This window comes from Saccopteryx bilineata, chromosome 3 (assembly GCF_036850765.1).
Source record: "Saccopteryx bilineata isolate mSacBil1 chromosome 3, mSacBil1_pri_phased_curated, whole genome shotgun sequence".
Taxonomy (NCBI): Eukaryota; Metazoa; Chordata; class Mammalia; order Chiroptera; family Emballonuridae; genus Saccopteryx; species Saccopteryx bilineata.
In genome coordinates, this window is record NC_089492.1 from 103,239,678 (window position 1) to 103,255,603 (window position 15,926).

General features: G+C 47.8%; 1 pseudogene; it reads right to left on the bottom strand.

Moving 5' to 3' along the window:
• Positions 1-11,404: 11,404 nt before the first annotated feature.
• Positions 11,405-11,869, bottom strand: LOC136329830 (large ribosomal subunit protein uL23 pseudogene; annotated as a pseudogene).
• Positions 11,870-15,926: the final 4,057 nt, after the last annotated feature.

The window sequence follows — 15,926 nt, forward strand, 5'->3', positions numbered from 1 at the left end:
ACCTCACCCTGCGCTCTGCGCCCTCACCCGAAGCTTCTGTAGCCTCTGGTTTCTGCCACAGGGGCTCCTGCAGGAATGTGAAGGAGACCCCTACCCCAGGGCTGGGCCTGCCTAAGGACTGCCCCCCCCCCCCAACTCAAGGGCCTGGGAAGCTCACTGGCTTAAATTCAGCTGGCTCAGATGTTCCAAGAGTGGTCCCTGGCTAGCAAAGGACACTAACCCCCTGTGCTCCTTGGGCAGAGGAAGAGGGGAAACCATTCCTCTATTCTTCTAATCACAGTCTGGCATCCTGGCAGTGTATGTGCCTGCATGCGGTCCCCGGGACCCACTTCTTTGCTAGGAGCAAGCCCCCTCCTCTCCACTCTTGCTTCAGACAGCACAGGTACACTGAGCAGACACAACTCATGGGTGGAATTTTAAATCAAATTTATTTTTGCCTTTATTCAGTGGGAATTCTTCTGTCTCGTGACCTTTCTGTTCACTTTTAGATAACTCAGCCTGGTAAAACACTGTGTTAATGAAGGTACTTAGAATATCCAGTCCCACAAAATAGCCCATGAACTTAATTCAGAATTCCAGGCCCTCTCCTGCCCCAGCGACCGGCCAGCCACCTGAGGAGAAAGCAGTTGGCTTCCTCTTTCTCCTGAGTTTCCTCCATCTCTTTGGCTATTGTTTCTGACCCACTGGGGGCGGAGTGGGGGAAGAACAGGGAGAGGAGAGTGAGACAGGACCACTCTGAATTCACTGACGTCAGTGTAAGCTGGTTCCGTGCTCCCTGGGCTTCGCAGGTGGTTCAAGCTGCATCTTTTTCTCGTGAGGCACTGTTGTGGGTTTCTGCAGGGACGCTCCGTCACCGGAGGTCTTTTACCCACAATTCTCTTGACCCGGGTGAATGCTTTAAAGGTCCCTTTCCACCTTCCTCAGCCTCAGGGAAACTGGTGGGCCTCTCCAGTTTCTGTCTGCTGGGGTTCCATCAGGCCTCTGGGCAGCCCAACTGAACAGCACCCCACAGCACCCCACACAGACCCTGCATTCACTTCCTAGGGCTGCATAACAAATTCCCACAAACAGGGTGCTTACAACAACAGCAATTTATTCCCTTACAGTTCTGGAGGCCAGAAGTCTGGGAACTGGTGTCAGCTCTCTCCCCTGCCTCCTCTCGGCTTCTGTTGGTTGCCAGCAATCCTCGGTGTCCTTCTGCGTGTAGCCGCATGCCCCCAACCTCTGCCTTCCTCAGCACATGGCCTTCTCCCCTTGTGTCCTTGTATCTCTGTGTCTCCAAGTCTCACTCTCCCTATATGGACACCAGTCACTGGGTTAGGGCCCACCCTAATCCAATACGACTGTCTTAACTTGAATACATCTACAACAACCCTGATTCTAAGTAATGAAGTAATGTCACACTCACGGGTACTGGAGTTTACGACTCAAATCTCTCTCACTCTTTTTTTTGAGTGAGAGAGGACACAGTTCAACCCTCAGTAGACCCTCTCTGCTCTGTTCCGTGGGCTACATCCTTCATCCTTTTTCCTAGAAGACCCAGGAACTTCAGGCTGATCCCCACACAGCAGCCTCTTCTTTGGCTCATCCCCCGAGCAGCCGGCCAACCATCTCTAGCCCTTCAGGTTTCTCAGGAGGGAGTCTAGCACCAGTTCACGGGTCCCTTAGAGCAGGGAGCTCATACCTCTCAGGGAAGCTCTGACGGAGCCTCCTCATGTCTTTAATGTGAGTGGCGGGCACCTTCCACTCCTCTTCCCTGAAAGAGGAATGTGGCATTCAATAAATAAATCCTTTCCCCACATCCTCTCATTAATCTCCAAAAACCTACCTTCAACCACAAGAAGGGCTGTAAGATTTGTAAAACAAGTGTTAAAAAGTTTCCCTATAAAATTTGCATTTTGCTTCCTTGACTCTGGAGCTAATGCCTATCATCTTAAGAGACCAAACAGCCCTTTACAGATGGCTTCCCTGACAGCCAGTCATGCCTTCTCCAGGAGAGAGCGGCCCCCAGGCTTGACTCTCAGGCTTGGCCCCTGGCCAGGTCCTCCCTGCTCTGGCGACATCCTTACTGTTGGCAGAGAAGAAAGCCCACAGACCTGGTGTAGTGCCACTTCCTCGATCTATAACCTTAAAAGACAATTCACCTTGCTAAGCTTCATGTTCCACATCATAAAATGGAACTAAAAATAATAATAATAATAATAGAGCAGTCCCAATTTCCCAGAGGCCTTGTCAGAGTTAAATATGTTGAGTGTGACCCAAGTGGATCCAATGAATTCATTCAGCTCCTGGACAACAAGGTTTAAGTATGGGGGTCTGACCCACATCATGGAACAGCCACAGGGAAGGTTCACGGGCTGGCCCTGGGTCCCTAGACAAGACAGTGGCACAGTATGACTTTGTAGGGATTTGGAGGAAATAAATCATCTTGATTTGAGAGAGCTCTTAGAGGAAGTAGGCCCTAGAAAGGCCCTGACAGGAAGTAAGATTGGGTTGGGGGTGGGGGAAAAGGACAGAAATCTCTCCTAGGGTCTCCCTGTGAAGAAAGTGTGTGTGGTGAACAGCATTGCACATTTGCCCCATGTGTTTGTGTGTTTTAGATTCACACAACAGCTGGCAAAGCAGTGCAGGGGTTGGTGGTTCTCAAACTTGGCTGCTCATTAGAGTCACCTGGGGTGCTTTAAGACCCACTGACGCAGCTGACACTGCTAGGGTCCCAGCCATCTGTTCACAGATGCATAAATAAATTTCTTATAAAACTTAAAAAAAGAGCCTGACCAGGCGATGGCGCAGTGGATAGAGCGTCAGACTGGGAGGTCGCCATCTTGGGCACTGGCTCATCTGGTTTGAGCAAAGCTCACCAGCTTGGACCCAAGGTCGCTGGCTTGAGCAAGGAGTCACTCAGTCTGCTGTTGCCCTACGGTTAAGGCACATATGAGAAAGCAATCAATGAACAACTAAAGTGCCACAATGAAAAACTGATGATTAATGCTTCTTATCTCTCTCTGTTCCTGTCTGTCCCTATCTATCCCTCTCTCCGACTCTCTGTCTCTGTAAGAAAAAAAAAAAAAAAAGAACTACTGATGTCCAGGTCCTACTCCGAGAGACTCCCATATAATTGGGTTGGGGATTGGTCTGGGCACCGGGATTTTAAAAACATCCCAGAGAATTCTAACATGTAGCAGGATTTGAGAACCATTGCTAGCTTCTCAAAACTAAAAAGTGCTAAGGGAGAAAGTAACTTTATTTTTCAATGCCAAACTGCCAGGGTGGGGTGGTGGCACCTAATTTCCGCACCAGCCTTGCCTGCCTCCAGCCACTGCCCCCACATTCTTCCAGCTGCCCCAGCAAAGCCAAGCTCCTGCTCAAAATGCTCCTTTCCCTTCCTGGAAAATTCTATTCCCGGGAAATTCCCTCCAGACTGTGGGGCATCTTGTTCTTAGTGCTTTGCCATGCTTGTCAGCGCACTCTGATACTCGAACATCATACAGTTTTGCTCAAATGTCATCAGATTGCAAATAATTTTTTAGAAGGGTCAGAAGAGCCCTCCCACAGAGACATTGCAGCAGCAAAGGCCCCGTGGAGAGTGTACTGGAGTTGGGAGCCAGCCTCCTCGGCCCAGGTTCTAACACTGCCCACTAACCGGCTCCCCCCTCCGAACCTGACGTCCACAACTGTGAAACGGAGGTGGCCTGGGTGACCCCGGGGCTCCTCCTCATGCCGGCGGACTCTTCAGAAGCTGCTCCAGGCTGAACAGCTGGGCCTGAGTGCGCTCACCTCCGGCTCTGCTTCCTGGGGCCTCTGCCAGGCCCCGGCTTCCTGCCTGCTGAGCCTCGGGCACAAGGGGCCTCACAGAGTCTTCGTGTGGTTTTCCTGGGGAGCAGGGTGGGAAGCCTCGCCCAGCTAACACAAGGCTCCGTCTGTGTCCGAGCTGGGGGCGGAGTGGACAGAGCGGCCCAGGGGGATTCTACCTTGCCTCTGGATTTTTCCATGGCCTTTTTCAGAGCCTTCCATTTGAGCATCAAATAACCCCTCAGCTGTCAAGCCCGACCAAGACAACCAGCTCCATTTCACATTCGAGGAAGCAGATTTGCTGAGGGACAGTGAGGCACAGTGATTGGAGGACAGTCTATCGGAGTGGTCAAGAGTAGCAGCTATTCTGCCATTTAGCCTAAGACTCCCTTGCTTTCACTTGAAAAGGAAACTGCTAACTGCTCTGGTCGTCCGCCAGGCTCCATGGTGAGGAAGGCTCCGGAACACCTTCGGGCATAAGGTGGGATCCAGGGGCCAAGTCAATGCAAAGTCAGGGTGCCGACAGATCCATGATGGACCAGGCAATATTCTAGAACTTTCTGTACTTCATCTTGTGTCAACCTCACAGCAGCCCTATCAGTCGAGGATCTTTTAGCTCATCTTGCAGAGGGAAAACGGGGGGGGGGGGGGGGGGGGGGGGGGGGCTGAAGTGCACACGCAGCCAGGGGTCAAACTCAGGTTCCAGGTTATGTTCTCCTGCTACCTGTGCTGCCCCCTCGGATGTGGGTTTGGCTCCAGCGACAAGCTCTGATTCTGCGTTATCCCCGCCCTCCTCCGGACAGTGGGCTATGGGAGGTGCTCAAGCTAAGACCCCGGGCTCTGACACAACCCAGGAAACCAGGGAAGAAAATCACTGAGTTTGAGAAATTTATGCTTTGAAATCATCCCTTCCTCGGACCAGAGGGAGCTTCCACAGAGACATTGTACAGAAACTAAAGCGTCACATACTTTTTAAAAAGCTAGGAAAACTAGGAGAAGAGAGAGTTAAACATTCATCACATCTCTGGAGGGAGAATGTCTTTTATTAAACTTGGAAATCATCAATGAAATCACAAAGGAAAGATGAGCAGGTCTGGCTACAGAATATGTAAATTTTCTACATTAAAAAAGGATGGAAAAGGGGTAAGTGGAGAGATATACCAACAGCAAATAAGGACGCTGAAAGATTATTATCTGTTTTTATTTATTTATACTCTGCCTCTTTCCTAAAATGTCTGAGGAGGAAATACTACATCAAAAGCTCATATAAACCAATAGTTTAAAAACAAAGAGCTGTGTATATATATAAATAGGCAATGGCATTTTACATAAGAAGTGATTTGCATAAAACAAATTACAACTTTTAAATGGATTTTTAGAAAAATGTCCAACCTAGCTAATCACCAAAGAAATGCAAAGTTAAATAGAAAAAAAAAATGTTTCAATTGACACCCAGTGTTCATGTAGGCATGAAAACAATTACACGTTACAATTCTTAAGGAAAACAAAGTAGCGATAAGAACCGAGAACTGGAAAAACACGGGTTCTCTTCAAGTCATCTTACTGCTGGGGATTTATGCCAAAGTCTCTACAATGTGAAGAGTCCAGTGCACAATGGTGCTCACTGCAGCATTAAAAAGCAAACAAACAAAAAGCTGAAAATTGAAAATGGCCTAAATGTCCAAAAAGCAAAGAAATGGTAAACTAAAATTTGCCTTATCCATCAATGAAATACAAAGCAGATAAGAAGTTCACAAAGACCTATGGCAAATAAAAATGCCCACCACAAAATGTTAAATTTAAAAAGCAGGCTATATGAGCCCTGGCTGGTTGGCTCAGCGGTAGAGCGTCGGCCTAGCATGTGGAGGACCCGGGTTCGATTCCCGGCCAGGGCACACAGGAGAAGCGCCCATTTGCTTCTCCACCCCTCCGCCGCGCTTTCCTCTCTCTCTCTCTTCCCCTCCCGCAGCCAAGGCTCCATTGGAGCAAAGGATGGCCCGGGCGCTGGGGATGGCTCTGTGGCCTCTGCCCCAGGCGCTAGAGTGGCTCTGGTCGCAACATGGCGACGCCCAGGATGGGCAGAGCATCGCCCCCTGGTGGGCAGAGCGTCGCCCCTGGTGGGCGTGCCGGGTGGATCCCGGTCGGGCGCATGCGGGAGTCTGTCTGACTGTCTCTCCCTGTTTCCAGCTTCAGAAAAAAAAAAAAAAAGCAGGCTATATGATTGTAGTATTCATAATATATAATTTGTAGTGTAAATACAGCTATGTGAAAAAAATACATGCATGCAAATGTGAGAAAGGCCCGTCTGCCCCCAACCTGTACAAGTCTTGGGAAGGGTTACAAATAGAGACCACATACCAAATGCTTACATAGTAAATAATTTAAATTTTATTTATTTATTAAATTAGTTTAACAATCATTTAAATAAATATAAATTAAACAATGGTATAAAATACTTAAGTAAAATTATTTATTACATTTTTTTTTAGTGAGAGACAGAGATGGAGAGAGGGACAGAGACAGCAGATAGGAAGGGAGAGAGATGAGAAGCATCAATTCTTTATTATGGCATCTTAGTTGTTCATTGACCGCTTTCTCATTTGTGCCCTGACTAGGGGGCTGCAGCCGAGCCAGTGATCCCTTGCTCCAGACAGAGACCTTAGGCTCAAGCCAGCGACCCCGGGGCTCAATCCAGTGACCATGCGGTTATGTCTATGATCCCATGCTCCAGCCAGCAACCCATGCTCAAGCTGATGAGCTCATACTCAAGTTGGCAACCTCAGGGTTTTGAACCTGGGTCTCTGTGTCTCAGGGCAATGCTTTATCAACTGTGCCACCACCTGGTCAGGCTTTATTCTATATTAACTTGTTAAATAATTCAAGCTAAAATAACTGTCAAATAAAATGTTAGCCCTGGCCAGATGGCTTGGTTGGTTAGAGCATCATTCTGAAACAAAGGTTGCTGGTACGATCCCCAGTCAGAGCACATACAGGAACAGATCGATGTTCCTGTCTCTCTAAAAATAAACAAATAAAATAAAAATAAAATGTTTAATGTCCTCCTACCTTGTGATAAATTATGTATTGTAATCCAAGTACCTACAAGAAAATAACTCAACAAATATAGTTCAAAAATGAACAAAGAAATTAAAATGGTATGCTAAAAGAATATTTACTGAACAAAAGGCAGGCAGGCAGTAAAGGAGAACCAGAGGGGAAAAAAGTCATGAGATATATAAAAAACAAACAGCAAAATGGTAGATGATAATCCCATCATATCAATAATTACTATTATGGACTGAACATTTGTGCCCTTTCTGAAATTCATATGTTGAAGCCCTAACCCCTGATTTGATAGTATTTGGAGATGTGGCCTTTAGGAGGTAAGCAGCTTAGGTGAGGTCATTAGGGTGGGGCCACTATGAATGAATTCTTGTCTTTATAAGAAAGAAAAACCAACGCACTCTCTCTACCATGGTAGGAGGCAGGGAGAGGGCAGCCATCTACAAGCCAGGAGGACCAAGGATCAAATCTGCCAGCACTTGGATCCTGAACTTCCCAGAACTGAGAAATAACTGTCTGTTTAAGCCATCTAGTCTACAGTATATTGTTATAGAATGGAATAAAACATTTGCAAATCATATCTCTGATAAGGAACTTGTATCCATAATATATAAATGACTTATAATTCAAAAATAAAAAGATAAATAACTCAATATAAAAATGGGCAAAAGGATCAAAACAGACATTTTTTTGTGTGTGTGGCAGAGAGAGAAAGTCAGAGAGAGGGACAGATAGGGTCAGACAGACAGGAAGGGAGAGAGATGAGAAGCATCAATTCTTTGTTGCGGCTCCTTAGTTGTTCATTGATTGATTTCTGATATGTGCCTGGACCGGGGGGGGGGGGGAGGCTACAGCAGACCAAGTGACCCTTTGCTCGAGCCAGCAACCTTGGGCTCAAGCTGATGAGCCCTGCTCAAATCAGATGAGCCCACGCTCAAGCTGGCGACCTCAGGGTCTCAAACCCAGGTCCTCCACATCCCAGTCCGACGCTCTATCCACTGAGCCACCGCCTGGTCAGGCAAAAGCAGACATTTCTTTAAAGAAGACAAGCAGGTGGACAATGAGCACGTGAAAAGATGCTCAATATCATAAAGCATTAGGGAAATGCAGATCTAAACAGCAAAACCACATCAGATACTACGTCATACTCACTAGGATAGGTATAATACAAGAAGATGGATAAACAAGTGTTAGCAAGGATATGGAATCCTCAACCCCCATATATAGCTGGAAGGAATGTAAAATGGTGTAGTCACTTTAGAAAACAGTTTGGCAGTTCCTCAAAGTTAAACATAAAGTTCCCGTATAACTTAGCAATGACCACTGCAATATGTACTCAAGAGAAATGAAGACACATGTTCCCACAAAAACTTTACCTAAATGTGGAAAAACACAGATGTCCATCAACTGGTAAGTAGATAAATAAAATGTGCTATACCCATAAAATGGACTATTATTCATCAGTAAAAAGAATGCATGTTACAACATTAATGAAGCTTAAAAATATTATTTTACATGCAAGTAGCCAGTCATAAAGGACCAAATATTGATTGGGAAAATCTAGAGACAAAAACTGGCATAACAACAGTTGCCTATGGCTGGGGAGGGCGGTGGATAGAGGAAAATGGGTATGAGATTTCTTTGGGGTGACAAAAAGTCCTAAAATTGTGGTGCAGAACTCTGTGAACATACTAAAAATTATTGAGTTGTACACCTTAAATGGGTGAATTGTATGGTTCATGAATTATATCTCCATAAAAGTATAAAAACAAAACAAAAAACCAGCAGTGTATGCTACTGACACTGATATCACTGGCATTTTCTCAGAATCCTCACATTATCATTTTCTTGTCTCCACAAGTTCTTTCCAGAATGGCTGATGGGCTCTTTTTGCAGCCTTTCTGTCTCACAGTGGCCTTCCAGCTTTGACTTTCTCATGCCACTTCTCTGCCTTTGTCCCTGTCCTAGTGAATCCCCATGAGCCATCCCAGATCCTCCCTCTCCCATATCCCCCACAACAAACTCATCCAAAATTCCAATCCATTTCCCCCTGCTAAATGTTTCTTGAATGTATCTGTCTTGTTCTTCTGCACCTGACTCCACAGGCCACCATCAGTGTTGCCTGGATGGCCCCACAGCTTCCTCCCTGGTCTCCCTGCCTCCGGCCTTGACCCCTTTCCATCCTCCATACTGCATCCAGAGTCTTCTATTTAAATTATAGCCAGCTGGGGACTCCCCACTGAGCAGCCCCCTTCAGGATGTCGTCTCCAGCCTCACATCTGCCCGCCTCCCACTTTGGAGGAGCCTTGCCCTAGAGGCCATTGTCAACCCTTGCTGGCCCCAGCTCCGCATTCCAGCCTGTAAGAAGGGGGAAACTGAGGAAGTATAGGGCCAGCAAGTTCTTTTCAAAGAAGTAACACAGAAGTCACACACTACCTTTCATTCCATTGCACTGGTAAAAACGTTGTCACATTTAATTGCAATGAGGACTGGAAAATACAGTCTCTAGTTCGGCGAACTTTTGCTGTTAATAAGTTTCACTACTAAAGAGAAAAAGGAGAGCTTGGCTCATAACATCACAGCTTCTTCCATGCACTCTTGGGAATTACTGGACCTGATTCTATCCATGGAGGTGCTGGAAGCTTGGTGACATGGGGACTATATCAGATATCTGCCACTCTGTAGCAAACCACCCAAAACTAAGTGACTTAAAACAACAGCTATTATCTTGGCTTATGATTTTGTAGGTTAGCAATTTGGCTGGGCACTGTGGGTGATTCTGCTACTGATCTTGCTTGGAGTCAGTCATGCAGCTGTAGTCATCTGGTAGTTTGATTAAGGATGGATGTCTAAAATGTCTTCACTCACATGTCTCAAAGTTGACAGTCTTGAGGTTGGGACTCCCACATATACGATCACCTGGGAGGTGAAGGGGAAGAGGGAGCACTGTTGTGGGTTAACAGTGGCCCCCAAAATGATATGTCCTTATCCTAATCCTCAGAACCTGTGAATGTGACTTATTTGGGAAAAGGGTCCTTGCAGATGTGATTAAAGATCTTGAGATGAAATCATCCTGGCTTATTCAGGTGGACCCTAAATCCAATAACAAGTGTCCTTATAAGAGACATACAGAGGAAAAGACAGACACAGAGAAGGCCATGTGAGCGTGGAGGCAGAGATTGGAGTGACGCAGACAGAAGCCAGAAGACTCAAGGAAGGGTCCTCCCCTCGAGCCCCCAGAGGGGGTGTGGCCCTGACAACACCTCCATTTCAGACCTCTTGCCCCCAGAACTATGAGAGAACAAACTTACGTTATTTTAAGCCATCAAGTTTGTGGAATTTGTGATAGAAGCCCTAGGAAACTAATACAAGCACATTACTCAAAATATAGCCTCCTGGCAGCAGGGCGTGTTGGTAAGACAATTTCTCTGAGGAGGCTGTGCAGCCATATAAGCTACATAAGCACAGACCTTATTCTCTCTGTTCTTTCCTTCCCAGGCCTGAGACCGCAATCGAAGAGCACTTGAATCCCTATGTCCTGCTCCTCAGCATTAACACACATGACGCTTTCAAGAGGTCTCAAGGGGAAAAGGAAGGAGTTGGATGGATAAGTAGTTTAAAAGAGGATTATCGGATCCTGGGGAGTGTTGGGTTTGGCTGCTTGTCTCTGAAGGATGCAGAGTCCTAAGAACCCTCTTACAGGCTGAGGAAGAATCGAAGGAGAAAGAGAGGAAACATGAAGAATACATCCTTGATGCCGATCACACGCTACTTCTGTTCACGCACATCAGAGAGTCGTGGAGGTTAGAACTGAACAGGACCTTGGTATTTTGCCCTTCCCTTGATGGATGAAGAAGCAGAGGGGGAAAGAGAAGAGTGACTTACCCAGGGCCCCCACAGCTATTTGCTCCCAACATCCAAACTCCTTCCCTTCCCATGCATCCAGGATGTCATGGGGTACCTTTGGCAAAGACAACTATTTTTTGAAACTGCCTTTATTCTTGTCTCCACGCATGTAGAACACCTCTTCTTCTTCTCCTCTTTTCCTGTGCTATCTCCCTGCTTCCCCAGACTCAGTGGCTTACGACCCCTTATTCCTGACAAGTGCAGCCAAGGGAATGGGGTGGCCCTCCGCTGAGCAGACAGGAAAGGACGCCCCAGAAGTGGTGCTGGTCCTCCAGGCTGGCCAGGCCCACAGCACCCCACCAAACCCTGCATGTTCCTCTGCCTCCAGCAGAGAACTCTGGGGGTTTCAGTTCCCTGCGTTCCATGCCAGCATGGCTTCAAGTCAGATTCTGGAAATAGAGTCACTTCCAAAAGATTCGGGAGGCCAAAGACAGAGGAAGCCCTTCTTCTCTGAACCAGCAGTGGCAGCATGAGCTTTACCAGAGCCTCTAGGACAGTGCTTTCAAGTTGCTCACTTGGGTGATGCTGGAGGCTGGGGTGATTGGAGCATTTTTTTAAAAAATTTTTTTACAGTGAAAATTTTTTATATTTAGAATTAGCCAGCCAGACTCAGTTTAGATGGGCCCAATTTTGTTGGCAACATTCAAAGCATCATAGTTGGGAAATAGTCGAACATATAAGCCTTCTTCTCTCCATCAGGCCTGATCAGGGCGTTGACCTTGGCCACGTCAATGGCACTGAGCTTCTTCACAGCTTGTTTGATCCGTGCTCGTTGGCCTTGACCTCCACAATGAACACAAAGGTCTTGTCTTCTATCCTCTTCATGGCTTGCTTGGTGGTCAGGGGGAACTTGATGATGACAGGTTGTCAAGCTTCTTCCTCCTGGGGGCGCTTTTCTGAGGCTCTTTGGGCTGCCTGGGAACCACAGTGTTTGGGGCCATATGAAGGTGGGAGATGTGCAGATCGTTTTTTCGTTTGTTTGTTTGTTTCTTGTTGTTGTTTTGTGGCTGTGGACACCTTTTAGCACTGCTCTTTTTGCCTTCAAAGCCTTTGCTTTGGCTTCGGCTTTGGGGGGGATAGGGCCTTTCTTTTTCACTTTTGGCATCATCTTCATGAAAAGGCTGAGTTCAGCATCTTCTCTGCAATTTTGGCACTTCCTGATTTTGTGAGGCTTGATGGTGGCTTCCCTGACCAGCCTCCATCCAGCCCTCCTGCCCATTAGATAAGCCTCTATATCCTCTGTGTTAAAACCCTACACATTATACATTTGGGATATCTAGAGTAGCTGCTGTTGTTTTGACCAAATGAACACAGATAAAGACGCTATATACAATGATGTGGGGAAAAACCCTTCTGGAATGTAAAGTTTCCTCCTGGAAAGTGGAAGTGTTTGTATTAAGTGACAGATTGGCTGCTGACCCATTGTTTGCTAGGCTTGTTTTCTGTTGTTGTTGTTCAGTAGGAGCCATCTTGGGTGTGTGGCCTCGGAACCATGAGGTGAACATCGAAGCTCTCCTCGGAGACCTGGCCCAGAAAGGAAGCCCCTCTGCCACACTCTTACTCCGCACCACAAAGACCCAGGAAAGTCACAGTCGACAAGGCCAGAGGGAGGGCAAAAGTCCCCCTCCCCTCCAGGACTATGGCCACACCAGGGACAGAGACCAGAAGCCACAGAGAAATAAAGAACAATCTATTTGAGTATTTTCATCCTAATTTTATGGGAGCAAGAAAGAAAAAAGGTTAAATGACCTAGTTATTGATAGAATGAGAACAAATTAGTTGGGACTTATCCCAACTAATCTTTTAAGACAAATTTTGGGTAAATAGTAATAAAAAGATATTTTGGGTAAATAATAGCATTTGAGACCTTTTATTGATACTTGTCTACATACTGCCTGAAGTTTTTTATGTATCATCCTATTTAATCTTACCAATAATGCCATGGGTAGTATATCACTATACAAGTTTCATAGACTGGAAGCCTGAGGTTCACCAAGGTCAAAGCTGCCTGCTCCCAAGCCATTCTCTTTCCACGATATCATTCTGCTTCTCTTCCTGGGAAGGAGGAAAGAAGAGCAAGAGGGAAGGAGGGCTGTGGCAGGGGGAGGAAATGAGAGAGACTGCCAAAGGAGGCAGGGCAGAGACACCTGTGCGAGTAGAAGGTGGAGTGGGAGAGAAACCCCGAGGGTCTTGCCATGTTGGGGAACTGCTCCTCGCCAGCCCTAGTCAGACTGTGTGCTTTAGAAATGTGAGCCCTGCTTTTGGCAATACCGATTAGCCAGGTAACCACTGTTCACAGCTCTTCAACTGCTCCTTCTCCTCAGGCTTTCGGAGACTCCAGTGTGAATGGGAACAAACCACAACAAACCATTGGATAAAGAACGCTCTGGGCTGCCCCATCGGTGCTCATGGTAACATCACACTAGAGCAGCGATTTTCAACCGGCCTGCCACAAGAATTTTTAAAACATGCCATACCTGACTATTTAGTCAGGGGCACTGACCTCTTTTCCCTTAGATGGTCAAATAAAAGAATGACAACAGCCAAGCCAACAATAGCCATCTGATATGAATGAAACAAAATTATACCTATATATTTTTTTGTCAGATCAACAAAAAATAAATTTCTTGGTGTGCCACAGAATTTTAGTAATTAGTTTTTTTTGTGCCGTGAAGTGAAAAAAATGGAAAATTGCTATAGTAGAGAGTAGATTAAATCAAGAGAAGGAGCAGCCCCAGCCCTGGGCTAGTGAAGGAGGGCAACCGAGCTCCCGAGCACCAGGGAGCTGGTGCAGATGGTCTTGATACTCTTCTGCCTCTCCTTCCCGACCCTTCTCTAAGTACCCGCAAGCCCACCCTGATATCTTTTCTTTTTTTTTTTTTTTTTTGTATTTTTCTTAAGTTGGAAACGGGGAGGCAGTCAGATGGACTCCTGCGTGCGCCTGACCGGGATCCACCAGGGGGCGATGCTCTGCCCATCTGGGGCACTGCTCTGTTGCAACCAGAACCACTCTAGCGACTGAGGCAGAGGCCACAGAGCCATCCTCAGCGCCTGGGCAAACTTTGTTCCAATGCAGCCTCGGCTGCGGGAGAGAGAGACAGAGAGGAAGGGAGGGTTGGAGAAGCAGATGGGCGCTTCTCCTGTGTGCCCTGGCCTGGAATCGAACCCCAGACTCCTGCATGCCAGGCCAACTTTCTAGCACTGAGCCAACTGGCCAGGGCCCCACCCTGATATCTTATGGCCCCAGCTACTCCTGGGTTTACCTTCATGGGATAATGACAGTCTCAGCCCCCACTGGCTCGGAGAGCTGCTCCATGCTCTGTTCCTGGGAGAAAACACCTAGGAGGAGGAGGCAGGCCTTCCTGGACCCTCCCGTCACACCCTGACCATGGCCCCTCTCTGTGAACATGTAAGCCAGCCCAGGGTTGGGAAGACCAAAGGGGCATGTGAGAGCTGGTCCCTGTCTCATGATTGCCCAGTTTCCCAGAGCATAGGCAGGGCCCTCAGAGGTCCCATAAGCCAATCGTTTAAAAATACACCTTCATTTTATCACTGAGGAAACTGAGGATCAGAGAAGGGAGGGCAGGCGCCAAAGGCCACGCTGTCTGCACACTGACCCAGGGCCCCGACGTCTGGCCTGGCACCCTCTGCAGTGGCAGCCCTGCGTCTCCCCCATCCCCAGTGCCCAGCGAGCCAGCGAGCACCTCACATGTGATTACAATTGCTGTGGGCTTGGCCTGGGCCCAGCCACACTGAAAGCATGTCCAGGCCTGGTCGCTAGCCAAGTTTCCATCTCAGTAGAAAAATGGAAAGATTCAAGGGATACATGTTAATCCCGAACACACAAGCAGGAAGGAGTGAGGTGAGAGGGAGCAGGTCAGCCAGGCTCCCTCAGGGCAACATCAGTCCATCAAGAGCACCCCCTCACCCCCGGGAGACAGAATGCCCCCAACCAAAGAGATAGGCTCTGTGCCCGCCAGGGCACCAGGACTACCCTTAATCGGCCACTGTGGTTCAACAGCCATCTCAGAATTATTTCTGGTTATAAACGCTGCTGGCTCCTGGGCCCAAGATGGAACTCAGCTGGCAAGACTTGGCCAGTGGTCCCCACAGCCGTCACCCCTCCTCGGCTGGCTCCTTCCTTGTTCTAAGCATTTTTCACACCCTTTGTGCTTTTATGCTCTCCTTCAGGATCACCACCCCCTGTCACAGATAAGGAAACTGAGGTACAGAAATGAAGAGACTGGTCTGAAGCCAAGTAGCCACTGAGGAGCCAGAGTGGGCTAGAACACAGGCTCCAGGCAGCCTGTCTGGCGACAGCCCCACCTTGAATGCTATTGGGCTGCATGGGGCGGCCTGGACTGTCTAGAATTCTCTTGCTTTCTCCTGCCCACTGCCATGCCCAGCGTCTGAAGATGTATTCATGAGCTATCGGACCTCATCTGCTCCATACCTGCTACATGGCCCTGGTGGATCCCAAATTCCACCCTGGCTGTTAACTTCTGCCCCTCTAACATTGACATCTCACATCCTCAAGGCTTCTAGACTAATGTGTCCTCAGTTCTTCCATCCCAGAGGCAAAGGTTCCTTCTTTCCTCCCAGGGCTGAGGCAGTCCTGAGTAACCCACCCCTCCTGGCTTACTTCAACTCCCGGGAACTCCCATCTGTAAGCCATTCTCGGCTCTGGCCACAGAAAGGGCAGGAATATGTGCATCTACCCTTTTGGGGGCTTATAACAGGTTGGATAAATATTAGGAGAATCACCATTCTCTGCCTTGGAGGCAAAGGAGTTCACATGTTGCTGGAAATCTACTAACATCTACTAGTGACATAGTAAAACCGGATGGAGGACAGCAGTCATCAGTTAGATATCAACTGTCAAGTGGGGAAGAGCTGTGGCCCCAGCAGGCGGGGAACAATGGACTGATCTCTGATGCCCCTCAGGGGATACAGTTCCTTAGAAAATGAGGTCTGCTGCAGTTACATGTGCTTATTTCTACCGTCTTCTAGACTGGCGGAGGACGGCCCGGGGCCCGCAGCCAAGCATCTGAACAACGGGCAAGCTCCACAGTGCAGCTTCTTGCCGACTCGGGGATTTATGGGCTTCCTGGACGGCCAAGCAGCCTGGCTTCGAGGCCAGCAGCTGGGCCAGGAGGTTGGCCAAG